The following is a 27,517-nucleotide window of genomic DNA, read 5'->3' as shown; positions in this document are numbered from 1 at the left end:
CCCTGTCCCCGTCCCCGGGGGCTGTGACCTGTCCCACCATCCCCAGGGCTGTGACATGTCCCACCAAGCCCTGTCCTACCATCCCCAGGGCTGTGACATGTCCCACCAAGCCCTGTCCCCATCCCCGGGGGCTGTGACCTGTCCTACCATCCTCAGGGCTGTGACATGTCCCACCAAGCCCTGTCCCCGTCCCCGGGGGCTGTGACCTGTCCCACCATCCCCAGGGCTGTGACATGTCCCACCAAGCCCTGTCCCCGTCCCCGGGGCTGTGCCCTGTCCCACCATCCCCAGGGCTGTGACATGTCCCACCAAGCCCTGTCCCCCTCCCCGGGGCTGTGACCTGTCCCACCATCCCCAGGGCTGTGACATGTCCCACCAAGCCCTGTCCCCCTCCCCGGGGCTGTGACCTGTCCCACCATCCCCAGGGCTGTGACATGTCCCACCAAGCCCTGTCCCTGTCCCCGGGGCTGTGCCCTGTCCCACCATCCCCAGGGCTGTGACATGTCCCACCAAGCCCTGTCCCCGTCCCCGGGGGCTGTGACCTGTCCCACCATCCCCAGGGCTGTGACATGTCCCACCAAGCCCTGTCCCCGTCCCCAGGGGCTGTGACCTGTCCCACCATCCCCAGGGCTGTGACATGTCCCACCAAGCCCTGTCCCCGTCCCGGGGCTGTGCCCTGTCCCACCATCCCCAGGGCTGTGACATGTCCCACCAAGCCCTGTCCCCCTCCCCGGGGGCTGTGACCTGTCCCACCATCCCCAGGGCTGTGACATGTCCCACCAAGCCCTGTCCCCGTCCCCGGGGGCTGTGACCTGTCCCACCATCCCCAGGGCTGTGACATGTCCCACCAAGCCCTGTCCCCGTCCCTGGGGGCTGTGACCTGTCCCACCATCCCCAGGGCTGTGACATGTCCCACCAAGCCCTGTCCCCGTCCCCGGGGCTGTGACCTGTCCCACCATCCCCAGGGCTGTGACATGTCCCACCAAGCCCTGTCCTACCATCCCCAGGGCTGTGACATGTCCCACCAAGCCCTGTCCCCATCCCCGGGGGCTGTGACCTGTCCTACCATCCTCAGGGCTGTGACATGTCCCACCAAGCCCTGTCCCCCTCCCCGGGGGCTGTGACCTGTCCCACCATCCCCAGGGCTGTGACATTTCCCACCAAGCCCTGTCCCCCTCCCCGGGGGCTGTGCCCTGTCCCACCATCCCCAGGGCTGTGACATGTCCCACCAAGCCCTGTCCCCCTCCCCGGGGCTGTGACCTGTCCTACCATCCCCAGGGCTGTGACATGTCCCACCAAGCCCTGTCCCCGTCCCGGGGCTGTGACCTGTCCCACCATCCCCAGGGCTGTGACATGTCCCACCAAGCCCTGTCCCCGTCCCCGGGGGCTGTGACCTGTCCCACCATCCCCAGGCTGTGACATGTCCCACCAAGCCCTGTCCCCGTCCCCAGGGGCTGTGACCTGTCCTACCATCCCCAGGGCTGTGACATGTCCCACCAAGCCCTGTCCCCGTCCCCGGGGGCTGTGACCTGTCCCACCATCCCCAGGGCTGTGACATGTCCCACCAAGCCCTGTCCCCGTCCCCGGGGGCTGTGACCTGTCCCACCATCCCCAGGGTTGTGACATGTCCCACCAAGCCCTGTCCCCGTCCCCGGGGCTGTGACCTGTCCCACCATCCCCAGGGCTGTGACATGTCCCACCAAGCCCTGTCCTACCATCCCCAGGGCTGTGACATGTCCCACCAAGCCCTGTCCCCATCCCCGGGGGCTGTGACCTGTCCTACCATCCTCAGGGCTGTGACATGTCCCACCAAGCCCTGTCCCCGTCCCCGGGGGCTGTGACCTGTCCCACCATCCCCAGGGCTGTGACATGTCCCACCAAGCCCTGTCCCCGTCCCCGGGGGCTGTGACCTGTCCCACCATCCCCAGGGCTGTGACATGTCCCACCAAGCCCTGTCCCCGTCCCCAGGGGCTGTGACCTGTCCTACCATCCCCAGGGCTGTGACATGTCCCACCAAGCCCTGTCCCCGTCCCCGGGGGCTGTGACCTGTCCTACCATCCCCAGGGCTGTGACATGTCCCACCAAGCCCTGTCCCCGTCCCCGGGGCTGTGCCCTGTCCTACCATCCCCAGGGCTGTGACATGTCCCACCAAGCCCTGTCCCCGTCCCCGGGGCTGTGACCTGTCCCTCCATCCCCAGGGCTGTGACATGTCCCACCAAGCCCTGTCCCCGTCCCCGGGGGCTGTGCCCTATCCTACCATCCCCAGGGCTGTGACATGTCCCACCAAGCCCTGTCCCCCTCCCCGGGGCTGTGACCTGTCCCGCCATCCCCAGGACTGTGACATGTCCCACCAAGCCCTGTCCCCGTCCCCGGGGGCTGTGCCCTGTCCCACCATCCCCAGGGCTGTGACATGTCCCACCAAGCCCTGTCCCCCTCCCCGGGGCTGTGACCTGTCCCACCATCCCCAGGGCTGTGACATGTCCCACCAAGCCCTGTCCCCGTCCCCGGGGGCTGTGAGCTGTCTCACCATCCCCAGGGCTGTGACATGTCCCACCAAGCCCTGTCCCCGTCCCCGGGGGCTGTGAGCTGTCTCACCATCCCCAGGGCTGTGACATGTCCCACCAAGCCCTGTCCCCGTCCCCGGGGGCTGTGACCTGTCCCGCCGTCCCCAGGGCTGTGACATGTCCCACCAAGCCCTGTCCCCGTCCCGGGGCTGTGACCTGTCCCACCATCCCCAGGGCTGTGACATGTCCCACCAAGCCCTGTCCTACCATCCCCAGGGCTGTGACATGTCCCACCAAGCCCTGTCCCCCTCCCCGGGGCTGTGACCTGTCCCGCCTTGCCCCGTCCCCGTGGCTGGCTGCTGGCGCCGCCCCCGCCCCGACTCCGCCCCGCCGCCCAGGCCCCGCCCCCGCCCATGTGCCCCCTCGGCCCCGCCCCCCGCCGCGCCCCGCCCTCGGGTAGGCAGGCAGCGCCGCCGCCATTTTGGAGGCAGCCGGAGCGCCCGCCAGCTCGCCGCCGCCTCGCCGCCGCTGTCAGCGCAGCGCAGCCCGGCCGCGGCGCCCCGCGCTCCGCCCGCGGCCCATGCCCTCGGCCCGCCGGCTCTCGCAGCCCAGGCAGCGCACGGCGGCGGCGGCCCCGCCGCCACGGGGACGGCCAGGCCGGACGGCCAGCAGGTGAGACCCGCGGCCGGGCCCGCCGACCGCGCCGCCGCCGAGCTGTCACCGCCGCCGCGGCCCGCGCCGCCGCGGCCCTCCGGGGCCGGAGCCGGGGCGCTCGGCGCGGCCTGCTCCGCTCCACCGGCCGCTTCCTGCTTCCTGCGGCGCGGCGCGGCGCTGGGCCCGGCGCGGAGGCGGTGCGCGGCCTGCCGCCCTGTCAGCGCCGCCGCCGGCCCGGGCCCCGCGGAGCCGCCCGGCCCCGGAGCGCTGCCTGGGCTGGAGGCCGTGTCCGGCTGCGCCTGCTCCGCGTTTTTACTGTATTTATTTGTTTTTGGTCCGGGCGGTGCTGGTCGCCCGGGCCCCTCTTCTTGATTCCGCCTTCGCCGGCCGCTGCGCTGGCCCCTTCCCCGCGCCCTGCCGAAGTTCCCGGGCGTCGCTTGGTGCCGCCTCTGGGGTGAACGGCCCCCGAGGTCGCCCCCCCCCCCCCCCCCCCCCCGGAGCGCGGGGCCCGTCAGGAGTTCGCCGCTGAGCGGGTGCGGTCGGCTGAGGGGGCGCAGCGGCTTCGCCCGTTCCGCGGCCCGCGCGCGGCCGCCGCTTGGCAGCACCCGCGGGGCGGCGGCGGCGCCGCGCACCTGAGCCCAGGGGCCCCGCGGGCTCCGGCCCGGGCGGTCGGTGGAAATAAGGGTCCTGGGCTGGTGGTATTAACGCGCGGAAACTGTGGTAGGAGCTGTAGCCGCAGATCGAATTACTGCGGCACATGATCTTACAGGAAGGCTTTTTCTTGGCCGCTTTAATGGAGGTTTCTTTCCTAATTTGAAGGCCTTGTTTTGTGCTAGCTTTAGAAAAAAACAAAAAACCCCAAAAAACTAGGAAGTGAAAAAGAGAAATTGAGAGAACTTGGAAGGACTTGAGGTATTTTTCCTATCTTGATCTCCTGCTTAAGACTTATTTTTAAGACTGAAGCTTGTTTCCATAGTGTAGTTTATTTTCCCCATCAAAAACATAGAACAGAGTTGTAATTTTTAGACTCAGTCCTGTTATGAGCTACACATGTGTTTGAAGCCAAGCATGTAATCACTAGCTAGCAGACTTTTTTTGATAGAACACTGCTTTAAGAATGACAAGGGAGTAAACATTTATGACTTCTGCTATTACTCTGTCACTTAAAAATATTTTGGCAAACTAGTTACTTTTGGTGGTTTAAAAAAAAAATCCAACAGCTGATAGTATAACAATTTCCATAGCAACTGAGGGTGATAGCATGGTAAGGAAAGTTAAATTTTGGAATATGCAATAGGAACAGATCATGATCTGTACTAGCTTAAGTGGTCCCAGTAAAGACTTGCTCAGGAGAAGGTGAGTGAAGATTGGACATGAAAAAATTGCTTGAAATTGAGAACTTACTTTGTTTTCATGTATTTGACGTGCATATACTTCTGGTGACTTTTATACTTTCTTTGTCTTAAGTTGCAAATTCTGGGACCTAGGACAGTGTCTGATCTAGGAACTGTGGGAATTTGGAGGCACTGCAGAAGCCTTTTGGGAAAAGCTCAGTCTGCAGCAGAATGGTATCAGAGGTGTGGTACAGAAAACAAGTGCTGAGGTTTTGCGAGATTCCTACAGATTTGAAACTTTGAAAAAGTGACTGATGTCGACCGCTTGTTTAGGGGATGGGAGGGAGCACTGAAGCGTCTTCGTTCTTTACCCAATGTTTGATGAATTTATAGTTGTTTGTGGAAGGGACAGGTTGAATTTGTAAGTTCATGGTTGAGAAATGGGAGGATATTGAATCAAAGTGAATAATAAAGAGAAAACTATGATTAAAAATTTACAGTGTTTTTATTCTAACGGTATTCAAGCTTGCTTGTTCTGTGGGCCTAAATTATTTTTAGAAAACTACAGGCTGTTGTCACTAGTGGCATAGGCTGTTAGATGCAGTGCTGCCTTGGGAGGAAAGCTCAAAAACCCTTGCAAGTTGCCTTTTGAAAAGGGGTACCAGGAGAGCTGTTAAGGATAGACAGCCCTTCTGTCTGTGTTTCCCCCTGCCACTTGTGACTCATACTTCATTGGTCATATGGGGAGTCAGCTGGAATGAATTAAATTCTTGCTATCCCCAGTTAGTACAGTCCTGAGCTAGAAGAAGGAATCACTTAGCTGTGTTTCTCTCCTTCCTCCGTAAGGAGACATCCCAGGCTAACTGGCCATATTTTTCCATCCTCCATGGAAGGAGCACTTCCTTCCATATTTTCCCCTGAGTTTTATTGGCCATCAGCTAAAGTGTCAAAAGAGAAACCAAAACTGTTTCCTCCCCTGCCCGCCCCCCCCTCCCCCCCCCAATGCAGTAGGGGATTAGTAGTACCAAACTTCAGTGAAGAAAGGTAATGCATCTGAACAGAGTTGGGCAGGGGAGGAGGTAGGGAAGATGAGCTTTCTTCTTTTCTGTCTCTGCTAATAAGATTTGTAGACCTGTGAGGGTAGAAACTGCTGATTATATGTTAGGGAAAATAGCTTCACACACACACAATCAAGTAGTACGTTTTTTTAACACTGCGGCTTGGAGACTAAAGTGTTAGTGCCTGAAGGGCAGTAACTAGAACAGTGTAATAAGGGCAGCCATAAAAAATGGGTGAACTGGAATGCCAAGAAATAGAAGAGTATCTTGTTATAGTAAACACTTCTGAAACAATAGTAGAATGACAAGAATAACTGGGAAACTTGGATATAAATGGTGCAGGAAAACTAGAGGAGGTCAAGTTGAGAGTAAATCAAGAGCTAAGTAGTTGATGGAATCTTTTGAGAACTTTGAGGTATACTTGTAGGAATTCTTGTTGTTTTGCTAGACCTTAACCCTGCTCTTCTCAATCAGTTTTTCAGTTTTCTTGAATTAATAATCTGTATTAATGAAAGATATCAGCTCTCATCTAAGTGGTTACTCTAGATTTGTGGCTCCATATTTAATGGTCTTCTATCCCTTTTTACAGGGTAACACAATTCTGTTCTTAATTTTGTTTTGTAGATGGGAGAATCAGTTCAACTATGCTTTGCCTCCTTTTCACAGAAAATCTACAGATGTCAGTGGGTTTGTACAGGGATCAGGGAAAGAATATGGCCTCTATGTGACCAACAGTAGCAACAAAGGAACTTAAATGTCTTCTTTGATTCACTGTTATTAGAAGCAAAAGTATATTGTCTTTTCTGTCCACTGCTTTGTTTCTAGGCCACTTGTTTCTTTAACTGTACTTTTCTCTTTCCCTCTCCTTGCGTGTATTCCTTCTGTCATGGACTTCTCAGTTCCTTATTTTGATCTGCTAAGACAGTCAGCTGTGCAATAACCACTAATGACTTTATCATTGGATGTTTTGGCAATTTTACTCGAGTGTCAATTCTGGTATGGGGGAAATGAATTTCCCAAGATAACTAACATTTGCTTACCTGAATCTTTCATAGCCGGGATTAAGAATCTTAATAATTAGAAAAGCTCATATTTTGGCGGGATGTGAATATTGTGCACATAAATACATTGTGTTCAGATAGGGTCTGCAGGTTGGAAGTTTGAGATCACTAATTGAATTAGAACAGTGACATTCTCTCTTACTTATTAATACCGTTTAGTCCTAGATAAAGCTGAGACAGTGCAAGTAGTAAAAGTAATAACACGATTATGTAGCAATACCTACAGCATAACTGAAACTGTCATCTTTGGCAGGGATCACTTCAAGCTGAGCACCATGTGGCACTGAGCATTAGAAAGGGGGTTGTCAGCAAAATAAAGATGAGCTAGTTTAAAAGAACGTAATGTCAAAAGAAGGAAGTTGAAATCCTTAGCGTGAGCATGGAAGCTTTGCAGCTGTTGAGCTGTGACTGCTGACTACTACTAGTTTTTCTTCTCGGTTTCTGTGTGTCTACCTGTTCCCTCCTTCTGTGGGCGAGTTGGTTGCTGCCCTGAAGAGCTTACGTCTCTGTTAGGTTTGCGTGGTGCCTGGTGCAGTGGAACCCTGTCTCTGAACCGGGGCCTCTGGATGTTACTACACTGCAAACGCTGCATTTCTTACCATTGTGTCAGCGTCGTGTGTTTAAGGGCGCAATCTTATCTTTACAGAAGGGGAAACCGGAAGGCATGAGAAAATAACATTAGGGTAAAATGACAAAGTTCAAGAAGTTTTTTAAGCCAGATATGCAGAGCTTTGAACTATTTCCCTACCTATGCGAAATAAGAAACTTTCACCAGCTCGTGTTTTGGTAGGTGGGGTGGTAGACAATCTACAATAGTTGCAAAGAAAGCTTTCCAAACATATTGATTACTTTGATTCAAGGTTTACATTCGGTTTGCAAATGAGACTGTCTGCTGTTCTTTCTAGTATGACCTATGCTGGTCTCTTTTTTTAATTTTTTTTTAATTTTTGTTTCAGTTTGCTCTTATTGAGAGCACCATGGCCTGCAGTGAGGCTGATAAATGTTAAGTCAATTTAACTCTGACTTTGTGTGGCAGAGCTAGGAGCAAAAGAAGCAAAGCAGGCATTGGTGCTGCTTACTAAAAGGAAGACCTGTGAGAATGGGAAGACTGCAGTCGCGGGGATGGTCTTCCTTATTGCAACCTGTAGGAAGGAAGGAGGAAAAACAAATGTTCAGTTCCAGTTTTGTCTTTGATTTCTCTCTCTGATAGTTTTATTTACCTTAACAGAGAAAATGTGATAGGTGTACCCTGACACTTTTTGGTAAACTGTGCTAAAAAGCTCTAGGTTCTTCTGTATATTTGTATTTCTTCATTTCTCTTAATTCCTTATAGTCTTACTGAACCTATGAATTGTTTCACCAGCTTCTTACTTTCAGATACAGAATTTTTAAGGAGGGGTGGGGTGGGATGATATGAGAAGAGGTGGTGTTTCTTTGACTGTTAACTTTTTCATTTTTCCCCTCAAAACATGGTCCAGTGCACAATTTAATAAAACTTTCTTGTGTTAAGACCGATTTGCACTTTTTAGAAGGATAATTGAGGCTATAAGTTAACAGGCTTGACAACGATATCCTGCCTTCCTAAGCCAGAGAACTAAGGGTGCAGTTTCACAGCAACATAAGCTGGCCTAAGTCCAGGTTGCCATGCGGTGGCATTAATATTTGTGTAACCATGTGGTGTGCCACCTTGGGGAGCAGATCTGACTGAATACTAATGCTTCTTAAAGCGAGTAGTTTTCAGCTGGATCAGCTCCCTCAGCTAGCTTGATGTGTAGTTGCATAAATAGAGCTGACACGAGGGAGGATACAGAAACATATGACCTAGGAGAGAGAGGAAGAAAAAAGAGCAGGTCTCTGGCTGTCTGGATTTAAATAGGGTGTGGTTCTAATTTAAACTAATCTAGGTTTGTGGTGCTGTATGTTCTCAGTTTGTCCCTTTGCATTAGTGCTAGTTCCATACTTCACTAAGTTGTTGCAGGGAACCAAGGAACTGGCAGAGGACTGAACCCCCCCCCCCCCCCCCCCCGGTCTTAATTTTCTGCACGTTTAGTTTACTGAATAGACATGGTAGAAACAGATGAACACCAGTGTCAGCACGTTTGCCAGGCAGTATGAGTGCGAAGGGGCTGGGAATTGTGTCTTTTTTTATTTCTTCCCATGACTTTAAGTCATTTTCCTAACACTGTATTTCAGGCTTTACCTTCACTTACGAGGGGTTGGAGACCTCTCACTGAAGTTCAAATATCTGTGAAGTAAACACCTACATCATTTAGGATTCCTTCTTTAGTCAATGGAGAGAAAGAGGTGCTTCTCTTCTCCTGATGCAGAAGTCCAAAACAGAGATGAGTGTTGCTTTGGAGGCTGCTCGTTTCTCTTCGACTGCAAAGTGGGTCTAGGTGACTAATTCAGATTAGACGTCTAGAGTATAAACATGTACAAGTCAGGCGAGACACATCCTATTCCAGAAGACTTGCTAGGCAGAGATTCTGATGAGGATCTCCTCATCTCGGAGATTGCCTTCTCACCCTTGGCAGTTTCTAAGGTAAATAAGACACTGGATATGCTTTGCAGTGTGCTGTGTCCTTAGAACGAACCATCAAGCAGAGCTTCCTCTTTCACAGCTGACTGATAAGTTTGAGGTTGAAAGCAATGTCTTTAAATGATTCAAAATCATCAAGTTAAGCTTATCAATGTAAGACCAAGGGATAAGCCAAATATAAGCCTTCAACATATACGTGGCCAATGCAGTTGGCTTTCCAGATATCTGATTGAGGCACAGAGATGTTAGCCAAAGTAGTAGCTATACAGTACTGTGATCATCTGCCTAGTTTGGGTCATAAATACTATTAAATAGTAAACCCCATGGTGCAGGAGACAAGATTTCTCCATATGTTGCTTCAGTCTTTAGTATGAAGGGGGCCTTATGAAGTCGGTAATCACTAGTACAGTAACCGAATAGTAAATCTTCTCCTTGTACTTTCTCTAAAGATTATTTAATTGTGGCTGGTTGTAGGTACTGCTAAAGGCATCTGAGTTTTTTAGAGGCTCAAGGATGTGAAGTAGCAGAGTTGTTTACAAAAATATTGAAAGGGTTTAGGGATGCCAAATTTTGCAGAGAGGCACTTAATTTTTTAGGGATTCAGCACCCTTAATAAATGCATATCTGTTTTTTCATTGATGTTACACTGTACCCACTGTTTCCTCTTATGAAATTAGTTGCCTTGTTTTGTTACCTCTGTGTTTCCTGTTGCTTCTGTTGTCTTTGTTTTTTAGTCAGTTGTAGTCCCTATAAAATAATTGTTTAAAATAATTAATGCTAATTATCTGTGGTTCATTCTGTGGCAGTTTTCATCTATATCAAATGTGTCTGTGGCCTCCTGCTTTTTCCACTCCACTTTAAATAGTAGCAATGCTAAAGAGCGTTGTGGCTTTTCCCTCTCACAGGAAGACACCTCACCCCTTTGAGATCATTTTTCATGAATAAAATTTTTACTCAGTGGAAGTGAGTTGACAAGTGCTGTTTTTGAAAATACCTGAAAGGAAACATTGAAATGAATTGGTCCAGTTCCCAAGAACAATACGATTTAAATATTCTTAGTTTTAGAATAAAACAGCCAATAAAAGTAATTAGTGTGTACTTGGGGTTTCAGTATATGCTTGAGTTTTTACAGTAAACTGAGAAGTGAAATTAAATCAATTCATGCTCAAAGTAAAAAACTTGCCATGTGAGGAAAAAACACTGTTGCGTAGCCAAAGGTTGTTAGTAGAGCTAGTGGGCTGTACTGCAATCCTAAGAATATTATTTTGGGAAAAGCAGAAGTTTTACAAAATCTCTAACAAGACCTTGTGCTTGGAGAAACGGGAGTATCTCGAAGGCTCTGAATAAAAACATAAATCTCCTGTTGTCCTCCATATATAATTTAAGTTTTGATATATGAAAGGTAATTCTTACTGGAAGGAAGTTACTGTAACTTCTGTGTATTGGCTGATTTAAACTCTGGCTGCCTAATGGGCAGGAGATGGGGAAGACCAGATGGTATTCTTGAAAGATCTATGTTTAAAAAAAGAAAAAAAAATCGTGCTCAGTGTCCGGAAGTAAGCCAAGATAATATCAAATATAATTCATGGAATGGAAGATATGACTGAAGATGGGGGTGGGGGGGAAGCATGTTGTTAGTGTTGGAGATTTTTTGTTGTTTTTTTTTTTAAATCAGTTAAAATTCACTAGGACAGACAAGATAAAACCATACTGGGTTATCTACAGTATTAAAAAAAGGGGAGGGGAGGGAAAACCAGTGATACATGTGACAAACTTAAATGCGTTTCTGGTTCACAAGTTACAGTGTATTATGTAACTCGTGAAGCTTCCTGTTAGGATATCAATCAGGCCAAGAGGTAGTAGGCTTAAAGGTTGTGGGTGTCTTACCTGTCGAAATATTTGCTTATGCATAATATTGAACAACACTGTAACATACTGATAACAGTACAAAACTGTTTAAGTAACTAGTAGAATTGAGAAAGGACCCTCCTCCTGCACTGTCGCCTGTCCCTCAACAGATTATTTTGTTGTAGTCCCATACTGATTTTTCTGTACCTAATTCTAAGACAGCTGACACTGCCTGCTTTCCAGGACTAAATGCCACAAGCTGCTTTTCTGTAACAATGTTTATTATTTGAAACCTAGAATGCTTTCCGTTTCCTCACTGCTGCCTTGTTCTTACCTCGACTGTTACTTGTAGTAGTAGAGTGAAATTTCATTTAGGCTCCTGAGGTTACGTCTGTACCGTGCAGTTGAACATGATGCAGAGAACTGTGAATAAGCTCCCCAACTGGAAGGAGTACTATTACATCACCTCAAGCTCGGTTCAGTGCTAATGTGCCTATTCTGTTTTCGAAACTTGAACTGGTATCTCTGTACAGCGTTATATTGCACCATGTAAACCTTGTTAGCTTGGAGGGGGGAGGTATGTCTTAATACGGTACTTTATTGTGCTATTCAGATTTCCCATAGAAGGAATAAGGAAATTATTTAAAATGTCACTGTCGGATTTTCTGGCTGAGAAAAAAAACTTTGTCTCCAAAACAGGAAAGTATCTGCAGAAAGCAAAATGAGTGCTCTCCTCTTTAGAAGAGATTGGTAGTCTTTTGTGTCCATCCTAGTTGGAGAAGTCAGATTCTAAATTAACTTGAAAATACTTCTGTCAAGCTGGGATGCTTGTGAAGTCCACTGAGGTGCTGAATATTCCCATCACTAAAATGTATGGTGGCAAAGGCTCTCAGCATCGGAGAGGATGCTTGTCTTTATCAACGCTGAGGCAAGCATGTTTCTACTGCTTTTAGCAGGCTCTGCTTGAAACTGACTTGGGAATTGTTATTTAAATAATTGTTATTTAAATAAGCTCTTAGTGTTACATACAAATTAATAGCTCAGTATGACTCCTTGTAACTCAACAGTTAGTTGCAACAGCAAGCAAGTTGGAATATAAAGTTTTATGATAGTAAGAAATTGTCACTGAGATGATGCCGTATTCCTGTAGTTATCATATTTTGCGTTCTCTGAGGCGTTTATAGAGACCCAGAGTACTTTGATCTTTTTGTGGAAGGTTGAGATTAATTTTTTTTCCCAAAGTTGAATAATCTCTGCTATCCTTTTATTAAATTTGGCAAAAGAAATAACAGCCTTTCCAATCATTTGAAACCTTTGTATTTTCTATTACAGAATCTGTACTACTTTTATTAGTATTTTTGGTTATGATTGGGGCTGTTCAGTTTCATTGTGAGCTACTGCTTAGACTTTGTGCCTAAAGCCGTAGCTTGACATGCATTTAAGTTGGCATTGCTGCCCAAAAGCTGTCCCCTCCTTACCACTCGTACCCGTTTTTCATTATCTCTCTCCCCTCACTCTTTGCTGGCACAAGCGTTTGTGCAGCTTCTTGTGAACCACTTTGAGGGAGTGATACAGCTGAAAAGTGCTTCTGCTAGTACCACATGGGAAAAGATAACTTGCAAAAACATTTTGGGTTTTTTTTTTTTTGGGCAAACCATGGCCTAAAATCATCTCAGTGCGTAATTCTTGTCTGCAATTTGAAGAGCAAACTGAGCTTCAAGGTTTATTTTTCCGGGTAACGTCCCTTAAACTCCAAAGCCTGTGTCTAAAATTTCCAAATGACTTATGCCTTGCTGTTGTTTATGACAAATGAAGCTCATCCCATAAATGTAGTTCCAGTGGTGCTGTGCAGGGAAAAGAAATAGGTGCTCCATTGTTTTATATAAGATTTCTCTTCTAAAGTGTCTTAATATTTATTATGACTGTAAAACAGCTTTACCTAAATTGAATTCTTAGTTCATGTGGACTGCCTATATTATGTCCTGAAATATTGAGGAAATTAAAATGTGTGTTTAATTAGCCCATTTTAAGGCACTGATTTTTTACAGTTTTGGCTAAATGGCGTTGTCTCTTGCTCCCGTGTAGTTTAGTTGGTACAACAGTACAGCTTCAGAATACTCTGAGGAAGACTGCAGCATGCAGAAGGCCAAAATATTTTAATACATATAGAGGCAGGCACAAATGTAGCTGTGAAGCTTTGAACTTGTATAAAAGACCATTAAAGGAATGTAGTCAGTCGTTTTCCTTACTCATTTGAGGCCATCGTGGTACTGATAAAATATGTGTATCTGAAGCTTACAGCTCTTGATCTTCTTGTAAAGTGCAACAGGAAATCTTTGTTTGCAAAATGCTGCTGCTTCTGTTGTCTAATAGTCTGAGTGGTATGATATTTCTTTTGTGAAACTGCCTTACTCACTGTGTGCAATTAAAAAAAAAAAAAAATCCAGAAACTAGAGATTTATGCGGTGAATGACTTTATTGGCAACGTGATTTTTCTGTAAAATGCTGCTTATGTGCCCCAGTAAACTAGCCTCTCATTTTTGAGATAAACTCCTAATTGTTAATAATTATTTCTGAAGGATTTAACTGTAATAACCCTGAAAAGGTTTAATTTGCTTAAACAACTTGTAAACAGCCTAAATGGCATCGAAATCTTTACTAATATAAACAGTACAAGTGAATGAAGAAAGGAATGTCTAAAGAGTTTTGGGGGAGAGATGTAAATCAAAAAATCCATGACTCTTTCACTCATTTTAAAAATGATTGTATTGCTTTTTTAATATTCAAAACAAATTGCAAATCTTGCACTTAAAGGTTAATCTTTAAATTGAAACACAAAAATCCCTCTGGGGCTGCTTGTAAATGCTGATGATGCCTACTTTCATAGAGTAGATGGGCTCTAGAATCATGTAAATGAAAAATAGTAACTGAAAATATTTAACTGTTCATCTTGTTAAATTATTAATGATTGGGTGAAATATAGATTAAAAATGTTGAGATTACTATTCTGTCATAGTTGACATGAAACTGATAATCTTTGGAGCTTAATTCTCTGGCTTGTGTTTAGCTCCATGTGCTTTTGACTGACCTAGAAAAAAGTCCATTTTTTGTGCTATTATGTTACAGTTCACACTGAGTTTGGTATATTTTTACAACTAGCATTTTCTTAGGCTTTTAAAGTATCTCAGTTTCTTCAGTGTCTGGGTATGTTGAATTTAATTAGAAATGTAACCTTTGAAAAAAGAAGGCTGTGCGAATTTTGTCCTTAGTGTGGGGTTGGGCATCAATTAGAAGGTTGATTAGCTAGATAGTAGACGAGGATAAAGTTGATCATCAAAACAAAGTACTTCTTGATATCATCTCTTTGTTAGGGAGCTTCAGAAGCATAGAACAATTAGAAGTAACTCTTGTGTGCATATTTGTACACCAGACAAGCCTTCATCCGTTTTTGCCCGTAGCAGTTTTTTATTTAAAAAAGAACACAAAAAAAACCCCTCAAAAACTTACTGTGCTGTTATACCAGACTTAAGTCTCTTGCAGTACTTAGGAATTTAGTGTTTGTCTCTTTGAGGAGTGTAAACATAGATGTCTTTTTCATTTGTCGCTTAGATGTTAAGAAAAACTGAAGAAGCACTAGTTCAGAAGAGGAAAACAGAAGCAGGCTCTTAGCTAATTGGTAAAATACTATTTTTGTTAAAAGGAAATTTTCATCTCACAATTATAAACATCTCTAAGTATTTTCAAATCAATAACTCATGCTAAGCAATCTTTCAGGAAGCTGAAACAATCTCTATTTATATAATAGTACCTGTAAGCACTCACAGAATCCTGTATTCAGTGCACTGTTTCCTTGCGTGATCACTGTGGCTAAGAGTTTTAGGAAGGAATGATGCTCGTGCCTGCTGTAGTGGTGTGCCCTCTTAAGGTTGTATACAGTTTCTAAACAGATTAGGATTTGGGGCAGAGATTTTTTCTCTACTGTCTTCTGGTGGTGAGGGGGAGAAACAGTCACAAGGCAGACCCTGAGCAACGTGGCAGAAGAATCCTCTGCCAGTGACGAGGGGAAGATTAGGGGACGAAGGAGCTGCAGAGCTGTTACCACCATGATAGAAGGAACAGTAGGTTAAGAGCTAGCTGGTGCTTTTGTGCTGCCTAGCAAAATGAATGTCAACACTACTGCATAAGACAGAGATCTTTTCTTAGTGGGAATTATAACTGTGGCTGAGTATGTAGGTGCTGGATTCAGTAGTTCTGACATATGAAATCCCAGATACTAAATCTGTCCTGAGAATGCCATTAATGTCTATTGTGGACTCTGCTTTATTGGTACCACAGACTGGTGACCATGATCTTTTGGGATGCCAGGTTGGTGTGATCGGTAGAGAGATTTGTCCTCTCTCCTCATTGTCATTTAGAACGCAATATTTGCCCGAGTTTGGCAGAATGATGATGCGTCCCGTTCCTTTCTGGAGCAGAGAAGAGTGCTGGAGAGCTACCAGCATCAGAGCTTGTGCACTTGCTAGGAGAATCATCTTCTACTCCAGAAGACCCAGACAAGCTACTCTGCCATTCAAACAAACCTTTCCTGGCCTTCCACTCTGAAAGCAGCCTACAGGCAAAATCTCTCTCCCGCCCTCCCCCAGCTCCCTCAGGGATGCATCCTTCACCTAAACAAAACAGAAGCTTCTAACTGTTCATCACAGAAGACTGTGGTACTTTGAGGGGGTGGAGGGAAGATAAGGTAATAAAAGAGACTTAGTTTATTATTTTTTTAATTACTTATACCATATTTTCAGTCTTAGTAATTTTCACAGGTTTTGTTTGAAGTATTTAAGTAATTCCAATATTAGGATAATACCTAACTACAAAGCTAGCTGGGTATAATAGACACGATACATAATTCTGTGTGATCAGTTGTAGAAGGGAATAAAGGCTATAATGAATTTCTCTATTTTATATTCTTAAGACTTTGAGGTACAGGTGTGCAGGCAGAGCTTGATGGCAACTGCTGATCATAAGATTTTGATGTCCAGCGGGATGTGTGTGCTAAGTAGTATGCACATGGATGGTTGCTGGAACCATTTTTGGCTCTAAGGACCCTGGTTTCTCCGACTTTGCCCTTAATTCTGAGTTTTTAAACAGAATGGGGCAAAGGAGTGAGGGAAGGTGGGAAGGAAAAGGAGAACAGTGATGAAGGAAAATGTATTTATGTGAAATTTTTATGTAAAATGATTTCAAAAAATGTTTTATTCATGTCCTGAAAACCTCTAAGGGCTTCTTGAAACCTCAGTGATGACTCTTCCAGAATTTCGTAGAGAACACTCTCTACATAATGTCCCTCAACTTTATTTTCACCAAAGCTATAGCTAGCTGTTTTGAGCAAGGTTGGGCTGATTGAAGGATCTTAATTTGGAAACAGATCAGGCTGGTTGGGATTCCTTCAGGTTGCCCTATTAAGGAGCTGATTTCATCTCAGTTCCCTTAATTTATCGCAGCTACTGCATGTAAAGTTATGTTCTTGTATCTAAGGCTTACTTCAGCCTGCTATGTGAACTGTATTTGTTTCACAGGTTATAACTAAAACCTTATTTTCTTTTTTTTCCCCTCATAGCTTTGTGGGTAGTCTTTCACTGTAGTACTAAGCTGCAGTTTCAGGGAAGCATTAAGCTGTGAACAAGTTTGCCTAAGTGATCTTGGGAGATTAAAGCTCTGTATACCTGTATAAGACAGAATTGTATCTTGCTATTTTACATTTATGCTTTGGGCTTTATTGCTCGTGACAGACCATACTTAAAATAATGTCTGCCCATGGTAGCATTACTTGTGAAAGCATGTGGAGCGTGTCAAGTAACACTCCATAATATCTATTTTTGTTGTCGTTGACTTGATGTGACCTCGGAGCTTTTACACTGGGGAGCGGAAGAGGTAAAGCCTGCCAAAACTTGGCTTTCAAAGGATGTCTGCAAGTCTGCCTCTCAAGAGGAAACCATTATTTCAGGTAAAAAATCTGCTCTGTAATAAGACTGGATTTCCTATTACCAGCAAAGATATTGTGACTGTCAAGGGCAGACATGATACCAGTTTGAACTGGGAGCAGTACCTATTAAAGAAGCCTAAGTTCTAACCCACCTAATTGACAGTTTAGAAAGAAGTAAAAGGTTGATGAAGAGGCATTCTGTATTGTCTACTTTGTGTGTGTGTGTGGTGTGTGTGTGTGTTTATTTTTTTCCTCCTGTGACTCCCTGGACAGCTACTGTGCAGGAGAAGCGTAGTTGGTAGCAAGGCAACAGGGCCTGACAGGGATTTACTTGTTCTCCTTGTTGAACCAGTAGACTTCAGCAGCCCCAGTATTTGGCTTATCTAGGGAACCACAGACCTCTCAGGCATAATTTCTTCTCTGAAAAAAAATCTCTCTTCTTGAGCTTTACCTCTGATTTAGTTAGCAAACTTTTCTTCATTGGAATTTTTTTCCACCTTTCTTCATGCCTTGAATGAATGTATATCCAGAGGAATTGATACAGATCTTTTTTTAATGTAGCAAAGATTAAACCAAAGAATGAAGAAACCTTTTAATATGCTTTGTTTAATCCTGAAAATGAGCACAGAGAGCATGTTCTTTAAGAGTCTGAAGTAGGATCCTAAAGATGAATGTAAAATGAGATTGAGAATGAGCTCCAGAAATATTTGACTAGCTCATGATTCTTCCTTGGGAGATTGAGATCTGGATTCTGAGCAGTTTAAACCCAAGGAAGAACTATAGACTGCTACAAGGCATCCATTATTTCTATTGTGAGTATACTTCAATGGCAAGGCATAGCGCCAAATTCAGGCTCTGCTAGATCTGTGCTCGTACTGTACTGAGCCATCTCCACCTGTCTTTGGCTTCTGGCTGTACTAAGTGGTGGGAGGACTTAAAATGACAGTGGCAGAGGCCATAGAGCTGGGAAATGAGAGCAAGGCAGTGAGGGGCCAGGAGGGCGTCAGTATGGGGTCACACTGGAGTTACAGAGGCAGTTAGAGGCAGGTAGTTGCAGTGGGGTTTGAAGGAGAGGAGGCAGTTGTGGGGATAGAAGCCTGGTGTGTAAAGAAGTGAAGAAATAGTCAGAAGGTTGGAAATACTGTAATAGATCATCTAGGCTGTGTATTGCAAGCAGTTATCTTTTGAAGGGTAACAACAGTTAAGTCATCAGAAAAAGTATTGCATGCCACAGCAAAAATAAAGAGACTTGAATGCTGTTAGTGCTCGGGGCCTCAACGTTTGGGGAGAACTTGATGCAGTAACGTACGTTCAGAAGATGCTGACGGTTTTCATCCTCCATGCTGTAGAAGGTGAAATATTCTCAAAATTTTCATCAGTCTTTCCAGTGAAAGTAGGAACTGGAGAAAGTTATTTCAAAGAGATCATCTACTGTCTGGATTATATTCTTCAGCTGTTTTGAAGAGATTCAATAACAGAGTTGTTTCCTTGTTTCTGCTTTGAAACACGTAATACTGTTCTGATCATCTGTTGTGCAGATCAGCAATTGTGAAATATTTGAAAAAACTCAGGTATCTTGATAAGCTTGATTCTTTCCTTTGAATGATGCACTCACCTGCCCCTTGGCAAATAACACAGCGCATCTTTTGAAAGGATGAAATATAATGTATATCCCAGATGTGCTCTACGGCACAAAATGATGAGAAGTGGTTAGTAAACCAGATGATTGAGCTGCCATTCAGAGGGATCTTGAAAGGCTGGAGAAATGAGCCAGTGGCGATCTCATGAAGTTTAATAAGGTAGATGCAAACCTGCTCCTGGAGAGGAATTGCCCCATGTACCAGGACAGGCTAGAGGCCAACTGGCTGGAGAACAGCTTTGCAGAGAAGGACCAAGGTGTCCTGGTGGGACAGTAAGCTGAACATGGGTCAGCAATGTGCTCTTGTAGCAAAGGTAGCCAATGGCCTCCTGGGCTGCATTAGGCAGAGCATTGCCAGCAGGTTGAGAGAGGTGATCCTTCCCCTCTGCTCAGCCCTGGTGAGTGCTGGGTCTGGTTCTGGGCTCCCCAGGACAAGAAATACACAGACCTGGTGAAGTGAGTCACGTGAAGAGCTGCAAAGATGATGAAGAAACTGGAGCATCCCTCATACGAGGAGAGGCTGAGAGCGCTGGGACTGTTGAGCCTAGAGAAGAGAAAGCTCAGAGGGGGTTCTTAGCAATGTCAATAAATATCTGATGGAAGGGTATAAAGAGGATGGGGCCAGACTCTTCTCAGTCGTGCCTGGTGATAGGATGAGAGGCAATGGGCCCAAACTGGAACACAGGAGAAATTCCAGCTGAACGTAAGAAAACACTTCTTCACTGTGAGGATGACTGAGCACTGGAGCAGATTGCCCAGAGAGGCAGCGGAGTCTCCATCCTTGGAGGTATTCAAAACCCGACTGGACGTGATCTTGAGCAACCTGTTGTTGCTGATCTTGTTTTGAGCAGGGGATTGGGCTAGGTGATCTTCAGAGGTGCACTTCTGTCTCATCTGTTCTGTGATTCTGTGACTGCTATAGGAAATTGTTGGCTCATATCCTTGTTAAAGGAAAAGCAGCTAAACTCCAGACAACGCTGTGCACAAATGTCCTTAATTTGCATGATGTTACCATGCCTTTACTTCTGTCTTAAGGAATCTCTCTCAAACGTTATGCTACAGGGCAGCAAATGCTTGAGGATTGTTGAGTGCCACAAGACTGCACTGTTGTGCTATAGTCCTTATAACAGGAACAGACAGTTGCCCTTATTTGCATCACTCATGTTTTGGCATAGGAGTCCATGATTCTTTTGAATGCAGATGTATTTGTCTCCTATCACTATGAGCCCTGGCAACCTGCTGAAAATGATCTGTGAACTGGTCAGTGTGGTTGTCGTGAGTCCAGTGTTATGCAAGCACCAGAATAAAAGCATCTAATTCTGTGGGACGCACCACACCGCATAAAATGACGTACTTAGTCATTACTTAGATCCGCTGTCTGAATCGTTCTTGTGGTATATCCCCAGTGGGTACTTGCCAATTCCAGAGGTCAGAGTTAGTTCTGTAGGGTGTGGTTGATGCGTACTTTTGCTCTATATTTGTTGGCTTTTACAAATTCAGCTTTAGCTGTACTTTAGATTGCCACTTAACTTCATATTTCTATTAACTTGAATTTTGGGCAATAATTAGTGGGCTGATTTTATTTTTGATGGTCCGTATGCTTGCTTATGTCCTTTTAAGCTTCCCCAGATAAGAAACCCTGCCCCCAGAAAAGGGGGGAAATGACTTCCTTTTGAATGTGCACTGACCATCAAAGGGGAAGTGAAGAAAATTCCAGCACTGAAAACTGGAATAAGCCCTGTGGACCATGCACCCAGAAGCAACTTCAACCCAGAAAAATAGCACTCTGATTAGATGGTAAACGTTTTTTTTTTTGCGTTGTAGAAACAGCAGTAGTTTTGCTTGGCCTTTTTGTGTCAGGCCTTGTAACGTGAAATGATGGAAGATACTTTGCAAGGTTGAGTCTAGGCTTGATACCTTTCTACATCTTCTTTCGGTGCCCCCCAACTCTACACAATTATGGAAACAGGGGTAGATCTTCCTCTCGAGAGGTCTGCTGCTGTAGATGTACATTCTGTATCTGGTGCTACAGGCTGACATGGATATTTTGAAATTGTTCTCTAAGATGCTGGAAAAATTTCTAACTAGAACTTGCTTCTAGCGGTAGAATGTGGTTTAAAATGCCACTGTAAGCAAGTGAAACGGAGCCTTAAAGAAGGCTATGAATGCTTAAGGAAAAATGTCAAATGCCTGTACAAGCTTGGTAAAGTATTCAGGAGACTGTAGAGGAGCGGTGCAATGAAACATTGCCTTCCACTTGCCTATGCTGGTAATAGTTCAGTCTCATTTGCAAACAAAGCAGAAACACCTCCACACCCCGGTCTGCCTGCAAACCCTGACAGATCTGCTTGCCAGTGTGAAGACGTTCTTCAGGAAAGGGGACTTTCTGGTCACCAGACAGTTTTTTCCTCTTCAGAGCTATTACATGTGGATGATGTTTATGCAGTGATCTCTTTAAATTGTGAAGTGCTGCTTTTCTGTTTGTTTGTTTAATAAATGTTAGTAAAAGAACGGGAGGAAGCAAAAATGAGACCAAGCACCTCTTCAGTTAGTAAACTCATTTATTGTTGCTGGTTCTTTCTGGCAAGCTAGATTTCTGTGGAAGACTGCCCAGAAGATCTGTAGCCCTTTTTGTTGGTTTAAAAGTTGTTACTGTAGGAGCTAGCCAGGCATACTTCTCCTGGACAGTTGGCCTGTAACTCTTAAAAGGTACCAAAAAACTTAGCAGTGCTGCTTCTTTCATCTTCCCGTGGACCTGACAACTCAGAGAATGCTACTTCTCAGCTGTAGACTGCCAAAGCCTAGTTGAAGGATTTGGAACGAGACGCTTTTTCCGTTTACTCTGCAAAATTGTTTCTCTGGTAGTACAAAGAAAAATGTTCTTGGAGCTCTTGTTATGCAAGTTGAATTTCAGAGCAAATAGTGTGCGAATAGTCATTAGTCTAATCATGAAACTTTTTTAAATCAGCTTCTCAAAAGATAACGTTAAGTCATTAACAGGTTTATGTTAAATCAGGAGTCTTACTTGCATTTCACTAATTTCGGAAAGAGCAGGCCTCTTGCCGCACAAACAAGTGATGTATGTTAAAGGCAAGACTTCTGAAAAGTGTCACTGGCTTTTTTTTTTCCCCCTGTATCCAACGTGATTTGTGTGTATTCTTTATGGGATTTTTTTTGTAGTTCCTGTTTTATGGGTGTGTCTTACATAAGATGCCTTTTGAAGTGATAATTCTAAAATGCCTGTATAGAAGCAAATGAAACATTCTCTCATCTCTCTCTGTTCACTTTGTAGAAATAAAAGCAAGAACAAGGTGATATTTTAGAGTTGCACAGGCAATGTAAGATGATTATTTATTTGCTCTGAGGAGTTTTTGACTTTATTTTTTTTGAAGGAATGCCATTTGCAGCTGTTCATTAGAATGGTAACTTGAAGCAGCTTTTAAAGCAGTATTCATCACTTTAGTGTGTCCGGTGGGGCTTATTTCCTTTCAGTTGCAGATTTGATAATTAGTGTGTACTATATTGGTGTAGATGCACTTCTGGAAAAAAGAAGAGTCTTGAAAGTTGAAAATACGTTCTTAGTTCCTGGGTGTAGAAGTTTTGATGAGAATGCACTGGAATAATGTAAAATCTGGTTTACAAGGGCAGATGCAATGCCTTTTTTTAACTCCAGTCATGAATCTGTGAAGACAGGGGAAGTTAAGTTGAATAGTCCCCATAGTTGCTTAGCTGCTGCCTATGAATTCAGTGCTGAATTATGATATTCAGACTGTGTTGTCTTTGGGTGAGTATAGAAAAATGACAGGACTGTAGTTTGGCGTCCATGCACTTGATGAGACTTGGTGGTGTTTCATAGCAGTTTGAATCATTCTGGCACAGGCTCTCTTCCAAGCACCTAGTGAGGTGATTCAGGCATTAAACTGATCAAAACAAAACAACCCTCCACCTGTACTGCTTACTCTCTTGCTGGGCTTGTTTCCTGACAGTTTAGCACCCTAAGCTGGTGCCCCGAAGGCTCAAGGGAGCAGCAGTGCTGATGCAAGGGAAGGAACATGCAGTATGAATTTAGGTTGACTTGAGCTGTTGTAGAACTGTAATTGAAAGGCACCTGCTTTAGTCAGGGCAAATAACTAATACAGCATTAAGTTATTTTATACGTGTTTTTAGGCGCAAGGGTTCCTTCCTCTTGTTCTGAAAAACCTAAGGCACTGCAAGTGTTGTTGAACAGATAAATGGAAACCATTGACTATCCTGTTTTTGCAAATGACTGGAAAGATGAAAACTGAGGAGAAGAAACTGTGACCTTCCCCAGCTGCAAAACCTGAATCGTGGGAGCTGCGTAAAAGATTATGGAAAGAAGAGTATGAAATGTACTGTACACAAGAAAATGTCTCTTTGCTGTGAAGTGTGGATGAACACTGAAGAAGGTTGCCCAGAGGGGTTGTGGAGTCTCCGTCCTCCATTCAAAGCCCAGTGGGGCACAGTCCTGGGCAGCCTGCTGTAGCTGACCCTGCTTGAGCAGAGGGGTTGGACCAGATAATCTCCAGAGGTCCTTGCCCACCTCAACTGTTCTGTGATTCTGTCATACAGAAATTTCAATACCTTCTCCGTTTTGGCAGTATTACTTTTAAACTGCCTGGTGTTCAACGTTACCTTATGTAACTGCATATTTTCATTACACTTACTTCTTTTGTGCCTTGAGTCAAGGGTATATTAAGTTTTACATAGCATTTGTTGTTTCTTTTGTGTGTTTTCTAGCAATAGATGATGTCAGCCTTGGATTCTGTATGACTCCTCTTGGCAAAGAATTTCATAGTTGCTGTGCTGACATTTTTCACGCTGTCCCCAAATCTTGTCCGCACTGCCTAAACACTGGTGTTATTTGTCACAACTTATCTAAAATTTTGCAAGCTTGGTTTTTAGCATTGCAGAGTGTGAGCAAGTGTTTTTTTCAGTTCACTATAAATTTTCTATATTAAAACACAAAATTTTAAATCTGTTTGAGCAACGTGAGTTTAATCTCTTGATTTTTAGTTACCAGATATAGCCCTGTGTATAGACCAGATACAATGCTAGTGACCGTGTTTAACCTTGGGTAGAGGTTTGTAGTAATTGGTTCATGGTTTTGACCTGAACTTTTCTGATCCGTTTGTAAAGAACGCAGGGCAGACTGCTGTTCAGTAAAGAGGGAAGGAGATGGTTTATTCTGTAATGGCAACAGGAGTAGCAGTGCATGGATTTGATCATGAAACTTTGTACCAGTGTAAGTGGTGTTGGTCTTGGATTATATTTCTGAAGGGCAATTATAGCTCACTTCATTGCATCATTTCTTGGTTGAATTTAAATTAATTTATTGTTATGTATCAAGATGTATGGTTTTCTAGAATAAGAACCTGGATACAAAGGATGATTATCAAGAATGTCTTGTGCCTATGTAGAGGAGACTTGGATCTGGAATGATGGCTGTCTCCCTTCTCAAGAATGTTTATCTAGTATATCCAACCAGTGAGGAACTAGCAGATTCTCAGGATCAAGACCTTCAGATGTGCCTGAAGGCTTTTGGTTGTGGAGGATTTGAGACGTCATAGCATGCTCTGAATTTTAGGGGATATTTATGTGACTTCTCTGGACAGTTGTGACCTTTCTAGGCAACTTAAGTTGTCAGTCAAAGCTTGTGATACCTCAAATTATCGAACATTTGGAAAAATCTTGATGATGATAAGTACTGATAATGCAAGTCCGTATGAGGTAAGTGCAGTGTTGTATATTAATTTGGCAACTTTTCTCAGCCTGTTTAGGTTTTGAGTGGATTGACAGATTCTTAAAAGGGATTATAGCTGACACACGGTGTCAGTTTGGGAGTATGATAAGCAGTCAATTACACTGGCAGTAGATGAAAATTGGTTGAAATGAGTGTCCCCTGCCTTATAAATCATTAGTCTTTACTGTGACACTTTTAATATTATTCATGCGAGGTGAGAAAGAGTAGGACAGTATTTGGGGCCTTCCAGGCTAGTGCAAGCGGTTGATTTTTGGTCCTAGCTTCTTTCCAGCCAACGCTTTTGTCCACGAAATACTGTCCTTGATTTCCTGCAGTTCTGGTGCCTTTTTGGCTGATTGGCTGCTTATTGCCATAAATACTTTATCCTCCACAACATAATCTTTAACTTGCATTTAGCTTTCTGGTTATGCCTGACCTTGCAAATGGCTATGTGTGGATAATGACTTCTAAGGGCTTTATTGTCTTAACTCAAAGTGCAACACAGGATGAAGTCACTACTTTGTAAGAGTTTTGAAAAAATTTCATCCAAGCTCTGTTCCTATAATGTGCTGTTTTTATCTGAGTGAGCTTCTCTGAATTTCTCTCTCCGGTGTTTGGCCAAAAGTTTAAAATAGTAACTGCTCTGCTTACTTCTGTTATTAAGAGTATCATTTCATGTATCTCATGATTTGCATATCATTTTGCAAGTGTCCAAACGGAGAGGAAAAATACTTTTGCACAGTCTGGAACTGAATTTATAAGGAACGTGCTTTAAACTGATTGTTGCTGTTAGTGTGTGTGTGTGTTGAATAATTTTAGAGGCTAGGAACAGTTTAGCATTCAGGTAGAGAACAGCAGGCTGCTCTATCTTACAGTTGGAATGGAAAATGAATTGCAGGGAGAGCAGAAAAAGGCAAATATTTTAATCTCTTAAAAAATCAGGTTCTATGCCTACACTAATTATTTAGAGGAATTCTTCCACTATTATAATTGGAGAAGTATCATAATATTAAAATGTTGATCTAAGAGATTAAAGAAGTTGCTGACTCTTTAAACACTCTGAATGTGACTAAAGGGCAATGGTAAAATAGCTGTCCTTGGACTCTATGCAATACTGAGGCTGCAGAAATATTATCAATACAGAAAATTACTGTAAAGTGTTGATAAAATCTATTTTGCTTTCTGTGAGAAATGCTGAAACCAAACCAGACTTTTGCATGAGACACGAGGTAACGTTCATTCATGTTTGAAAGAAAAGTGAAGACAGCCCTGCAAAGTGAATTAGAACACTTCTTCAATAAAATGCTGGCTCTTACGTTGTAAGTTAGCCTGTGAAAATGCAGAAAGATGCATTTGTTCTTGATTCAGCTTTTTCCAAAACTGGCATCAATTAATTTGAATTCAGTAGCTGCAGCCTTCAGTCTGTAGAAGGACGTGAATCTTTGTTTCAAAACATATGTGAATAAGGATGATGGATCAGTTTGTTTTTGTATACAAATAATATTTTGGTTCTCACGGGTTTTTTTTTCCTCTCTATTTCTGTAAAGATTTTCTCAATTTCCATGAAGTTTTGAGCGCTCTAAAAAGGTGCAGGAAGTCTCTTCTGAAAATGGCATGAAGTGGCAGTGAAAGTTGGAGGAGGAGGATTCTGTGTAACTGTTTACAGCATATTTTCTGAAAAGAATGCACCATGCATAAAGTTTAATACATACTAATAAATACCAAATTATCCATTAACTGCCTAGTGGTTAGTTTGTGTAAGCTGTCGCGTTTATTTACTTTTACAACTAGTGTCCATGGGAATATTTAACTTCCCATATTACAGCTGAGTCTCAGAAGAATTGATGGCTGGATTTTTTCATTTCGCTGGAAAACGAGGAAGTAAAAAAGACCAAACATTGTGAAGTGATCCCAGGGATGCTTGTAGGATAGCAGCAGGATGGGGGGTTTTGTGGACTAAAATTAGTCAAACACCTGGAGTAACAGTCTTGGTCATTTGAAGCTTGTCTTGACTGTGCGGTCCTAGTTGAGGATTAATGTGGTAGCCTTGACCAGCAGAATAACGTCAAGGAGTCTTTTGCTCTTAGAGGCTGTAAATTAATATCCAAATAGGATATACTAAGTATCAAGCCACAGCTTCGTCAAACTCTTTTGACATCCGCACGCCTCTGGAACAATGCGGGCACTAGAGTTGATGGCAAAAGCTATGGCTGACTTAACCTGTTCTGTGGAGAGTAAACTCTTGGACAGTGTTCTAGAAGACATCTAGAACACGTTAAATGCCTCTGAGTCTCCCCCATCTTTTGGAAATACTAAATGAACTTTTTTGTTAGTCTCATTATCTATTGTACCCTTTTTATCCCTGAATACCTGTCATCTTTGTCTTGAGAGAACTAAGGTTAGGAGATATTTGATGGGCTTTAAAAAAAAAAAAAATCAGAAGTTCAGTGTAGGTATGTGATGGTTTTAAGCTTTGGAAAGGCTGAGCCTCTGAACGATCTTAAACAAGGTTGGCTCCTATCGGAGGTGCTGAGTTGCAGCTATATAGTTCCAGGGCATCCTATATAGTACCTATAGTCTCCTGTTTTTCCATTATCCCATGGGTCATCTTGACATATGCCACCCAAAGCAGTAGAAAGGTTGATGTAATACATTGTGCAGCCTTTCAGTAAGTCTGTTCTTTAAGTGGAAATTTTATGAGAAGGGAGGAGGTAGTCAAAGAGCAGGGATTTCTTTTGACATTTTTCTTGACTGGCTAAAGCATAAACATTCTTTCAAAGGTGTCACAGGGCTTTATATAATGGATTTTAGTCTGCTTGTTAATGTACTTGCTTTTCTTAGTTATCTGAGTGGGTTCCATAAAAAGGCTGTAGAATCTCTCTGAAGCAGTGTCTCTGACAGGAAGATATACTGGATTTGCAGGAAATTTGAAGAGAAATGTACAGAAAAGTTGTAACACACCTTAATTTTGCAGTGATTTAGAACTAAACTTTATACAAACTGGGCTTTCTTTCTTGACTGATATTTTAATTTGCATCTGAGTTAATATATTTGAAAGCATATCGCTCCTTATGAAAGAGACATAGCTGTTATTAGTTATTTTGGATATTTGGAAACAAATACCATCTTGTCAAAGGAAGTG

The 27,517-nt window shown here is 44.0% G+C and overlaps 1 protein-coding gene across 2 annotated transcripts in view; it reads left to right on the top strand.

Annotated features, from left to right (window-relative positions):
• The first annotated feature begins 2,966 nt into the window (after window positions 1-2,966).
• The window catches only part of PPP6R2 (protein phosphatase 6 regulatory subunit 2), a 107,201-nt gene continuing 82,650 nt past the window's right edge, over window positions 2,967-27,517 (top strand). Inside the window, exon 1 of one of the 2 annotated variants that reach the window (XM_068941557.1) lies at window positions 2,967-3,176. The gene's annotated coding sequence lies outside the window, so the exon portion shown is untranslated. The remainder of the gene's footprint in view (window positions 3,177-27,517) is intronic. The other variant, XM_068941634.1, reaches the window with a different exon arrangement.

This window comes from Struthio camelus, chromosome 1 (assembly GCF_040807025.1).
Source record: "Struthio camelus isolate bStrCam1 chromosome 1, bStrCam1.hap1, whole genome shotgun sequence".
In the NCBI taxonomy this organism is placed as follows: Eukaryota; Metazoa; Chordata; class Aves; order Struthioniformes; family Struthionidae; genus Struthio; species Struthio camelus.
This window is presented reverse-complemented; position numbering and strand designations above follow the sequence as displayed.